Raw genomic sequence first — 12297 nt, forward strand, 5'->3', positions numbered from 1 at the left:
AAAATATAGAGAGAAAAAAGTGAGAGAGTTAGAGAGGATGCTCACAAGGCTGTCCTTGTTGTCCTAGTATGGATGGCTTAAGATGAGGCTTTAAGTTTCTTTTGTCTTTTATACAGGCAGCATGGAGATACCCCTTTGTGTTATTCTTGGTTAAAACAATATATGAAAGGTCCCTGATAATCTAAAGTTTAGTAATACGCGGTGTGATCCTCTAAGTGCTGGGGCTTGAGGAAATACTTACTTATAAGAAGTCAAACACATAAATCATAGGTGTCTCTAAAACAAAGATATGCATGGTACCCCATCCTTATGAATATAGTTGACATGAATTGCATATCTCAAAACTTTGTTTTATGCTCTCTTTATCTTTCTATTTTGTTGAAGGTCTAGCACATATATTCCCTACTTACTTTCTTATGTTCAAGAGTCAATAATATCAAAAGAATCAAAAGAGATGACAAAGAGTCTTCGAAACAATCTTTATAGGATTTTCCCAAGCATGCTTTATGATCCATAATACTTATCATTCATTTGCTTACAATGCTATTTACTAATATGCATACTTTATAGAATGTAAGAATTATAGAATGTAAGAATTATAACTTTATGAGTCATTTTTTATTGACTGGACCTTGTAAGACTTTGCATAATTACTTGGAAGCAATATAATAAATTCCAAAGTTCAATGTTAGTTTTATCACCTTATGTCCGAGGACGAGCATATGTCAAGCTTGGGGATGTTGATGCATGTAAAATGCATATATGAACTTTGTACTTTATTTACATGAATTCCCACATATTTGCAACATATATGATGATAATATATACCATGTTTTACATTGATTTATGGGGATTTCCCACATATTTGTAACACGAAAATGGAGGCTGCAATAGAGAAGATTGGAGGGGGAAACTCTGCCGGAGCCGCGTCCGGAGGGATCTCCACTTTCTCCAATGTCTTCATCATCATCACCATGATCAAGGGGGAGTAGTCCGATCCACCTCTAGACTACGGGTTTATGGAAGTAGTTTGATCTATTTCTCTCATGTTTTTCATAGTTCTTAGTGTCATATGAACTGCCCAACATGATTATGATCATATATGTAATACCTATATGGTGGATCTTTATTCTATGATATGATGCTATGAGATTTGATTATACTTTGTGTAAGATGCACGGATAGATTTATATTATGTACAATGTTCTTAAGTATTGGTTCTGATCCAACTTGTATGCAAGAACGTGTGTTCGATGATGTGTGTGTTAGATGGAATAACATGGTTTTAATGATTGGATAGTGAAAGCAAATTCATGATTTATTATGGCTTTTCCCTTTCTTTTGCTATCTCACTAGGGATAAAGTGAATGCATGTGCTATGTTCGTCACGTGACAAAAGTGATGATCTTGTTTGTTCAAGGTAGCATATTTGATATTCAAACATCATATCAAAGTACTTATGGCTATACTCTGTTAATTCTAAATAAAATATTGCTTGAAGTCTTTTCTGTCTTGTGGAATACAAGAGAGATGTGTTGCATCATCTCTATTTTAGGGCGTGATGCCCATATGAATGCATATGTTGAACGGTATTTTTTATATCTCATTAATGAATAGTTATTGTTCACTTCAACTTAAAAGAGAGAATAGTCAAGTGAACCCATGAACCGCGATCCAATTTTAATCATAAGAAGAACCTTTCAATTGCATTTATCTTAATTTTTGTTTACCGCACTATTTTAATCCGAAAATACAAAAAAATTAGTTATCTTATTTGCACCCAAAACCCCAAACAAACCTTTACTTCTTTTACTTTATTTACTTTACTTGTTTAGTTTACTTTACTCTAATTACTACTTTATTTTACTTTTACTTACACGAAACCTTGTGCTTGACAACCACACAGTGGAGTTGGGAACACAAGGCTTTATTTTAGTATGCAGGATTGCTAGAAGAGGAGAGGGAGAGATAACTCTTTACTCCATTCCTTGAGAGTTCGATATAAACCCTCGAGTCACCTTTGTGGGGAAAATACCTTGCTGATACAAGACTATGCACTTGGAGTCCCAAAGTCATCAGATGCTCGCGGGATCTCCTCCACCATGGCAGCGAACATCGCTGATATTGCTGCAACCACCCATCGCTGGAGCTTCAAGCGGCATGCGTCAAAGCTAAGAAGGTTCACTCACTACAAGAAAAATGTTACATAGAGACATTTTACTAGAGACCCTTCCTACTTTGTTTCTTTAAAAATCACATTAAGACACTTTGCATGTTGCAGTGAAATGTTTTGAGACACTTTAGAAATAGTCTCAAATGAAGGTACGTTAGTTGAGACATTTCTGTAAGAGATTGCAATTGTTATTCTACAGACAACTTATGAGAAATTTCAAAGTGCCACATGTAAGTTATCAAGAGGCAATCCGTCAGGCACTTCATTGTATATCTTCTCTTTTTTATCTAGAGACAATGTTTGAGGCATTTTGCTTGTTCTCTAGAGACATTTGTTCTATGTTTGGATCATGGTGTGCAATGCTAATTTGAAATTTGTTCCAAGTATAAACATATACTTGTGAAAGGGTGAGATGGTTGTTAATCATTAAGGTCATGAGTTCGAATATTACTTTTCACATGATTTCTTCACATTTACTTACTCTAGGGACACAATACAATGCCTCTTTTATGTCTTCTAAAATGTAAAGACATTATTACTATTGTGCTTAGCACGTAGAGACACCGCCCGTAGTGATAGTTTTGAGACAATATGGAAAGTGCCTCTATAACTACGTAAGAGCAATTTAAGTATCTCTACTAGACCAAAAATAGTGTACCTACGTGTCAATTCTCTTGTAGTGATTGTCGATGCTGCAAGATGAGGGCGGTGCTGGGAAGTGGTGAGCAACAGCAGAGTTGCAAAGGATGGGCCACCCTGCTCCATGCAGTCAGCTGAGAAGCTGCAAAGCAGGTTGTGTCGCCCTGCTACGTGCGGTCGGCGGGGAATATGCAAAGAAGGGGTTGTTGTGCTACGAGCGGTGAGCGGCGACAGAGTTGCAAAGGAAGAGCGGCAGTGCTGCGAAAGGTGGGAGGCAGAGCTGCAATGAAAGGGCTATGTCGTGTGTGTGTTGTGTGTGTGTCGCCGCCACGATTCTCCTCTACTGCGGAGCTTCGTACGCTACCATAGCGTAAATTTTTTGCTACAATTATTCTATGATATTGCTACTTTAGTAGAAAACATTTTAAGGAAGGTCTCTGATGAGGTTGACTTTTTTGGTACAATATAATAAATTGATGCAATGCTACAATAGTACATTTTTGTAGCTACAATTATTCTGTTGTTTACATACTTTAGAACAAAATTTTGCTACGAGGTCTCCGACGACATCTCCGGCGGGTCTTCGGCGAGGTCTCCGACGATTTCTCCAGCAAGTATCCGGTGAGGTCTCCGACGACATCTCCGGCGAGTCTCCGACAAGATACACTTCCGAATGGTCTTTTCTTTTCTATTTCTAGACGAATCGTTTTCTGCTGCAATGAAGAAAAAGCGGAACTTTTTTTTGCTGCGACGAAGCAAAGTTGTCAGAGGACAGGTCTTTCCTTTTCTATTTCTAGGCGAATCGTTGTTTTTTGCTTCAATGAAGCAAAATCGAGAGTTTTTTTGCTCCGATGAAGCAAAATCAGAATTTTAGCTAAAAGTAAACATGTGTCAGTCAGGGAAGCCGGAGGCTTGGGAGCTCCTAGCGTCTGAAGGATTATAGCACGCTCCTTTGTAAAAGGATAGTGACATGTGATTGAGATACTTGAGCTCATACTTCTGGAGGTTTTCTCCCACCTTTTATGCTACAATTCGATGCTATTTTCGCTCTAGATTTATCTTTGCTTGACGCCTTCATTATTTGACGGCATGTCAGGTCAAGATGTCAGTAGTACGGCCGAAATCCACTTTGTTGTCTCACCAAATCATAGATCCGTAGGCATGCGACGATTTTCGACGACGGCGTTTGGCTAGCAAGTTGAAGGGACCATCTTACCAAAACTCGTCAACGAGAGGAGCTGCACTGACTATAAAGGAATAAGCTAGGAACCAAGAGAGCAGCAAGAGATCTTATGCCCAGCCAACACCAACCAACAACTAACGAAAAGCTAGCCCGACGGTAGTGGCGCCACTAACCATCAGCAGGCGAAGAGGTATCTAGGCGATAGTTTTGGTGCCGGTGCAGCGGTGCCTGATGCCTGCGGCAACACCGAAGATCCCTAAGATTGAAGGGGTTTCAACTATCATCGGGAGAAACCATATGTGAAATTTTCTTATCTTTGCTGAATTGTCGAGGCTCGGAGGGGTAGACTTGATCACGGTCGGTGCGTACAACGAACCTCGTAGCGCCGGGCTTTGCATTCCACGTCAGGAGGCCATGGCAGAACGGACTAGGTCGTGCAGTATTTTTTTAGGCGTTGCGTTGTCGAGGCTTTAATGGAAGACAATTATGGAACAAGGAACCAGGTGGGTTCGATGCTCTAAGGCATCCATCGTTGTCGTGGCTTGGTCGGTCAATGGGGCGTGAGACGGAGACATAGTGGGTTGTTAATAGTGATGAGAGGCAAGCGTGCAGTGAGTCTTGTGTCTCCCGCGCGTCCCCACTTGGTGCTGTTTGTCAGCTTGCATAATACCTAGTAAATACCATGTAAAAGAGTTCATACCTATAAATTTTTCGAATATTTCTGTGATGAAATATTGTTGAAAAATATTAATGTTGGATCCTGATGTAATTATCTTAAAAATATGTAATGTGTCTAATGTATGATTAATTTAAACCTTATAAGTTAAGGGGTGGTATGCAAAATTTCAATGAACCTAAAAGCTAAGGTGGGAGGGTTATTCTGTAAAAAAAAGAGTAGAACTGACAACACATATAGTAACGGGGGTCTTCCTACATGTGAAGTTGCATTTTTCGATGCATGAAATGATGGGTTTGTTGCATGGAAAACAAAAAACTTCTACCGCGAATAAGAACAAATCCAAGATCCAATCTAGGAGAAGGCAAGATCTAATCTATGAACATCGAAGCAACGAGAGATATGGGAGACTAACCCTCGAAGATCCAGTGAGTCTTGTGTCTCCCGCGCGTCCCCACTCGGAGCTGTTTGTCAGCTTGCATAATACCTAGTAAATACCATGTAAAAGAGTTCATACCTATAAATTTTTCGAATATTTCTGTGATGAAATATTGTTGAAAAATATTAATGTTGGATCCTGATGTAATTATCTTAAAAATATGTAATGTGTCTAATGTATGATTAATTTAAACCTTATAAGTTAAGGGGTGGTACGCAAAATTTCAATGAACCTAAAAGCTAAGGTGGGAGGGTTATTCTATAAAAAAAAGAGTAGAACTGACAACACATATAGTAACGGGGTCTTCCTACATGGGAAGTTGCATTTTTCGATGCATGAAATGATGGGTTTGTTGCATGGAAAACAAAAAAATTCTACCGCGAATAAGAACAAATCCAAGATCCAATCTAGGAGAAGGCAAGATCTAATCTATGAACATCGAAGCAACGAGAGATATGGGAGACTAACCCTCGAAGATCCAAAGCCTTACGAGATCAGATCTCGTTGTTGATGTAGTCGATCGTCCCGGTGCTGCAATCCAGCAGCACTTCCGTACTCGGTCGTGCGTACGTTGTCGATGAAGTCCTTCCTATCCCCGTACCAGTGGGCAGCGAAGGTGTGGTAGCTCTCCTCGGAATCCTAGCAGCACGACGGCGTGGTGGTGGTGGTGGAGGAGAAAACCTGCAGGGCTTCGTCAAGCCGGAGCAGGTGTATGGTGGAGGAAGAGTGGGGGGCAGCCAGCACTAGGATTAAGGGTGGGGTGCGCCCCTGCCCCTCCCCTCTTTATATAAGGGTGAGGTCGGTTGTGGTGGCCCCCACGCCCCATCTAGGGTTTGGGCCGGCGGCCAAGGAAGGGGGAAGTTTCTTTCCCCCCAAGTTGACCCCCCCTAGGGTTTTGGGGAAACCCTAGTGGGTTGGCCGACTTGGGCCTTGAGGGGCTGTGCGCCTAGCCCACTAGGGCTGGGCTGCAACCCTCGGCTCATGTTGGCCCTCCTAGTGTCATGGGAACCTTCTAGAACCTTCCCGGTCTTCCACCGGAAAAATCCTGAACTTTTCTGAAACCTAGAAATCAACTTCCCTTATATGAGTCTTATTCTCCGGACCACTCCGGACCTCCTCGTGATCTCATGGATCCCATCCAAGACTCCGAACAACATTCGGTCTCCATCTCATATTGTGGAGCTACTATACAACATCAAACCTTAAGCGCGTCACCCGACGGTTCGTGACCTATGCGGACATGATCGAGACTCCTCTCCGACCAATAACCAATAGCAGGACCTGGATATATATAATGGCTCCCACACATTCAGCGATAACTCAGTGATCGATTGAACCATTAACATACGATACCGATTCCCTTTGTCACGTGATACTTTACTTGTCCGAGGTTTGATCATCGGTATCTCCATACCTAGTTCAACCTCGTTACCGACAAGTACTCTTTAATCGTACCGTGGTATGTTATCTCTTGTGACCTTGTCACATGCTTACAAGCTAATTAGATGAAATTCAACCGAGAGGGCCCATAGTATATCTATCCGTCATCAGGATGGACAAATCCCACTCTTGATCCATATGCCTCAACTCGTACTTTCCGAATACTCAATCCCATCTTTATAACCACCCATTTACGCAGTGGCATTTGATGTAATCAAAGTACCCATCCGGTGTAAGTGATTTACATGATCTCATGGTCGGAGGACTAGGCTACTATGTATCGAAAGCTTATAGCAAGTTGAACTTAATGACTTGATCTTATGCTATGCTTACTATGGGTGTGTGTCCATCACATCATTCACCTAATGATATGATCTTGTTATTAATAACTGATACGTCTCCGACGTATCGATAATTTCTTATGTTCCATGCCACATTATTGATGTTATCTACATGTTTTATGCACACTTTATGTCATATTCGTGCATTTTCTGGAACTAACCTATTAACAAGATGCCGAAGTGCCAGTTCCTGTTTTCTGCTGTTTTTGGTTTCAGAAATCCTAGTAACGAAATATTCTCGGAATTGGACGAAATCAACGCCCAGGTTCCTATTTTCACCGGAAGCATCCAGAACACACGAGAAGGACCAGAGGGGGGGCACAGGCCCACCAAACCCTAGGCTGGCGCGGCCAGGGGGGCCCGCGCCACCCTATGGTGTGGGCACCCCTTCGACCCTCCTGCGCCGCCTCTTCGCCTATTTAAAGCCTCCGTCGCGAAAACCCTGATGCGTTCGACGAAACCCACAGAAACCTTCCAGAGCCGCCGCCATCGCGAAGCCAAGATCTGGGGGACAGGAGTCTCTGTTCCGGCACGCTGCCGGAACGGGGAAGTGCCCCCGAAAGGCTTCTCCATCGACACCGCTGCCATCTCCACCGCCATCTTCATCACCGCTGCTGCTCCCATGAGGAGGGAGTAGTTCTCCATCGAGGCTCGGGGCTGTACTGGTAGCTATGTGGTTCATCTCTCTCCTATGTACTTCAATACAATAATCTCATGAGCTGCTTTACATGATTGAGATTCATATGATGATGCTTGTAATCTAGATGTCATTATGCTAGTCAAGTGAGTTTTACTTATGTGATCTCCGGAGACTCCTTGTCCCACGTGTGTAAAGGTGACAGTGTGTGCACCGTGTGGGTCTCTTAGGCTATATTTCACAGAATACTTATTCACTGATGAATGGCATAGTGAGGTGCTTATTTATATCTCTTTATGATTGCAATGTATTTGTATCACAATTTATCTATGTGCTACTCTAGCAATGTTATTAAAGTAGTTTTATTCCTCCTGCACGATGTAATGGTGACAGTGTGTGCATCCGTGTTAGTACTTGGTTTATGCTATGATCATGATCTCTTGTAGATTGCGAAGTTAACTATTGCTATGACAGTATTGATGTGATCTATTCCTCCTACATATGCATGAAGGTGACAGTGTGCATGCTATTTTAGTACTTGGTTTAGTCGAATTGATCTTTCATGCACTCTAAGGTTACTTAAATATGAACATTGAATTGTGGAGCTTGTTAACTCCGGCATTGAGGGTTCGTGTAATCCTACGCAATGTGTTCATCATCCAACAAGAGTGTAGAGTATGCATTTATCTATTCTGTTATGTGATCAATGTTGAGAGTGTCCACTAGTGAAAGTCTAATCCCTAGGCCTTGTTCCTAAATACTGCTGCGTTACTACTGCTTGTTTACTGTTTTACTGCGTTACTACTGCTGCAATACTACCACCATCAACTACACGCCAGCAAGCTATTTTCTGGCACCGTTGCTACTGCTCATATATATTCATACCACCTGTATTTCACTATCTCTTCGCCGAACTAGTGCACCTATTAGGTGTGTTGGGGACACAAGAGACTTCTTGCTTTGTTGTTGCAGGGTTGCATGAGAGGGATATCTTTGACCTCTTCCTCCCTGAGTTCGATAAACCTTGGGTGATCCACTTAAGGGAAACTTGCTGCTGTTCTACAAACCTCTGCTCTTGGAGGCCCAACACTGTCTACAGGAAAAGGAGGGGGCGTAGACATCAAGCTATTTTCTGGCGCCGTTGCCGGGGAGGAAAGGTAAAAGGTACTCACACTCCGGATCTCGGCTACTAAGCTATTTTCGCCGTTGTAAGTACTCGAAGCTATTTCCTTTAGATCCTGCAATTGCATCTTTTTGTTTCTTGTTTACACTAGTTTGGCATAATGGACAAGAATGATCTTCTTATTCTATTTCCTGATTTAAAACGTGGATTGTTTGATGCGAAAATTAAAAAACCTATGGAATCTTATTTGCATGCTGGTAGTAATATTAGTATGAACGCTCTGAACACCATTGTTGATAATGATATAGAAAGTTCTAAGCTTGGGGAAGCTGGTTTCCATGATCTTTTTAGTCCCCCAAGCATTGAGGAGAAAATTTTCTTTGATGATACTTTGCCTCCCATATATGATGATTATAATGATAGTAGTCTTTTGGTACCACCTGTTATGGAGGATAAATTTGATTATGATTACAATGTGCCTCCTATATTTGATGATAGCTACTTTGTTGAATTTGCTCCCACTATTACTAATAAAATTGATTATGCTTATGTGGAGAATAATAATTTTATGCATGAGACTCATGATAAGAATGCTTTATGTGATAGTTATATTGTTGAGTTTGCTCATGATACTACTGAAAGTTATTATGAGAGAGGAAAATATGGTTGTAGAAATTTTCATGTTACTAAAACACCTCTCTATGTGCTGAAATTTTTGAAGCTACACTTGTTTTATCTTTCTATGCTTGTTGCATTATGCTTCTTGAACTTGTTTATTTACAAGATTCCTTTTCATAGGAAGCATGTTAGGCTTAAATGTTTTTCGAATTTGCCTCTTGATGCTCTCATTTGCTTCAAATACTATTTCTTGCGAGTGCATCATTAAAACTGCTGAGCCCATCTTAATGGCTATAAAGAAAGAACTTCTTGGGAGATAACCCATGTGTTATTTTGCTACAGTACTTTGTTTTATATTTGTGTCTTGGAAGTTGTTTACTACTGTAGCAACCTCTCCTTATCTTAGTTTTGTGTTTTGTTGTGCCAAGTAAAGTCTTTGATAGTAAAGTTCATACTAGATTTGGATTACTGCGCAGTTTCAGATTTCTTTGCTGTCACGAATTTCGACCTGCCTCCCTGTAGGTAGCTCAGAAAATTAAGCCAATTTACGTGCGTGATCCTCAGATATGTACGCAACTTTCATTCAATTTGGGCATTTTCATCTGAGCAAGTCTGGTGCTATTTTAAAATTTGTATTTACGGACTGTTCTGTTTTGACAGATTCTGCCTTTTATTTCGCATTGCCTCTTTTGCTATGTTGGATGGATTTCTTTATTCCATTAACTTTCAGAAGCTTTGGGCAATGTCCAGAAGTGTTAAGAATGATTGTTTCACCTCTGAACATGTGAGTTTTTGATTATGCACTAACCCTCTAATGAGTTTGTTTCGAGTTTGGTGTGGAGGAAGTTTTCAAGGGTCAAGAGAGGAGGATGATATACTATGATCAAGAAGAGTGAAAGCTCTAAGCTTGGGGATGCCCCGGTGGTTCACCCCTGCATATATCAAGAAGACTCAAGCGTCTAAGCTTGGGGATGCCCAAGGCATCCCCTTCTTCATCGACAACATTATCAGGTTCCTCCCCTGAAACTATATTTTTATTCCATCACATCTTATGTACTTTGCTTGGAGCGTCGGTTTGTTTTTGTTTTTGTTTTGTTTGAATAAAATGGATCCCAGCATTCATTGTGTGGGAGAGAGACACGCTCCGCTGTTGCATATGGACAAGTATGTCCTTAGGCTTTACTCATAATATTCATGGCGAAGTTTCTTCTTCGTTAAATTGTTATATGGTTGGAATTGGAAGATGCTACATGTAGTAATTCTAAAATGTCTTGAATAATTTGATACTTGGCAATTGTTGTGCTCATGTTTAAGCTCTTGCATCATATACTTTGCACCCATTAATGAAGAAATACATAGAGCATGCTAAAATTTGGTTTGCATATTTGGTCTCTCTAAGGTCTAGATAATTTCTAGTATTGAGTTTGAACAACAAGGAAGACGGTGTAGAGTCTTATAATGTTTTCAATATGTCTTTTATGTGAGCTTTGCTGCACCGGTTCATCCTTGTGTTTGTTTCAAATAACCTTGCTAGCCTAAGCCTTGTATCGAGAGGGAATACTTCTCATGCATCCAAAATACTTGAGCCAACCACTATGCCATTTGTGTCCACCATACCTACCTACTACATGGTATTTCCTGCCATTCCAAAGTAAATTGCTTGAGTGCTACCTTTAAACAATTCAAAATTTATCACCTCTGATTTGTGTCAATGTTTTATAGCTCATGAGGAAGTATGTGGTGTTTATCTTTCAATCTTGTTAGGCAACTTTCACCAATGGACTAGTGGCTTCATCCGCTTATCCAATAATTTTGCAAAAAGAGCTGGCAATGGGATTCCCAGTCCCAAATTAATTAACAAAAATAGACACTCCTCCATGGTATGTGATTGTTGGACGGCACCCGAAGGATTCGGTTAGCCATGGCTTGTGTAAGCAAAGGTTGGGAGGGGTGTCATCATAATAAAACTAAAATAAAAAGGTACTCCTTCATGGTATGAGATTGTTGGCAGGCACCCGAGGATTCGGTTAGCCATGGTTTGTGAAAGAAAGGTTGGAAGGAGTGCCACCCAAAAATAAAATAAAATGGGAGCCACTCTTTGAAGGTTTGCCTGGCAAGGGGGTTAGAGTACCCGCTACCATTCGTTGACAACAACATACACCTCTCAAAACTTTATTTTTATGCTCTCTTTATGTTTTCAAAATCAAAGCTCTAGCACAAATATAGCAATCGATGCTTTCCTCTTTGAAGGACCATTCTTTTACTTTCAATGTTGAGTCAGTTCACCTATTTCTCTCCACCTCAAGAAGCAAACACTTGTGTGAACTGTGCATTGATTCCTACATATTTGCTTATTGCACTTATTATATTACTCTATGTTGACAATATCCATGAGATATACATGTTACAAGTTGAAAGCAACCGCTGAAACTTAATCTTCCATTGTGTTGCTTCAATGTCTTTACTTTGAATTATTGCTTTATGAGTTAACTCTTATACAAGACTTATTGATGCTTGTCTTGAAGTGCTATTCATGAAAAGTCTTTGCTATATGATTCACTTGTTTACTCATGTCATATACATTGTTTTGATCGCTGCATTCACTACATATGCTTTACAAATAGTATGATCAAGATTATGATGGCATGTCACTCCAGAAATTATCTGTGTTATCGTTTTACCTGCTCGGGACGAGCAGAACTAAGCTTGGGGATGCTGATACGTCTCCGACGTATCGATAATTTCTTATGTTCCATGCCACATTATTGATGTTATCTACATGTTTTATGCACACTTTATGTCATATTCGTGCATTTTCTGGAACTAACCTATTAACAAGATGCCGAAGTGCCAGTTGCTGTTTTCCGCCATCTTCATCACCGCTGCTGCTCCCATGAGGAGGGAGTAGTTCTCCATCGAGGCTCGGGGCTGTACCGGTAGCTATGTGGTTCATCTCTCTCCTATGTACTTCAATACAATAATCTCATGAGCTGCTTTACATGATTGAGATTCATATGATGATGCTTGT

Source organism: Lolium perenne, chromosome 4, assembly GCF_019359855.2.
Source record: "Lolium perenne isolate Kyuss_39 chromosome 4, Kyuss_2.0, whole genome shotgun sequence".
In the NCBI taxonomy this organism is placed as follows: Eukaryota; Viridiplantae; Streptophyta; class Magnoliopsida; order Poales; family Poaceae; genus Lolium; species Lolium perenne.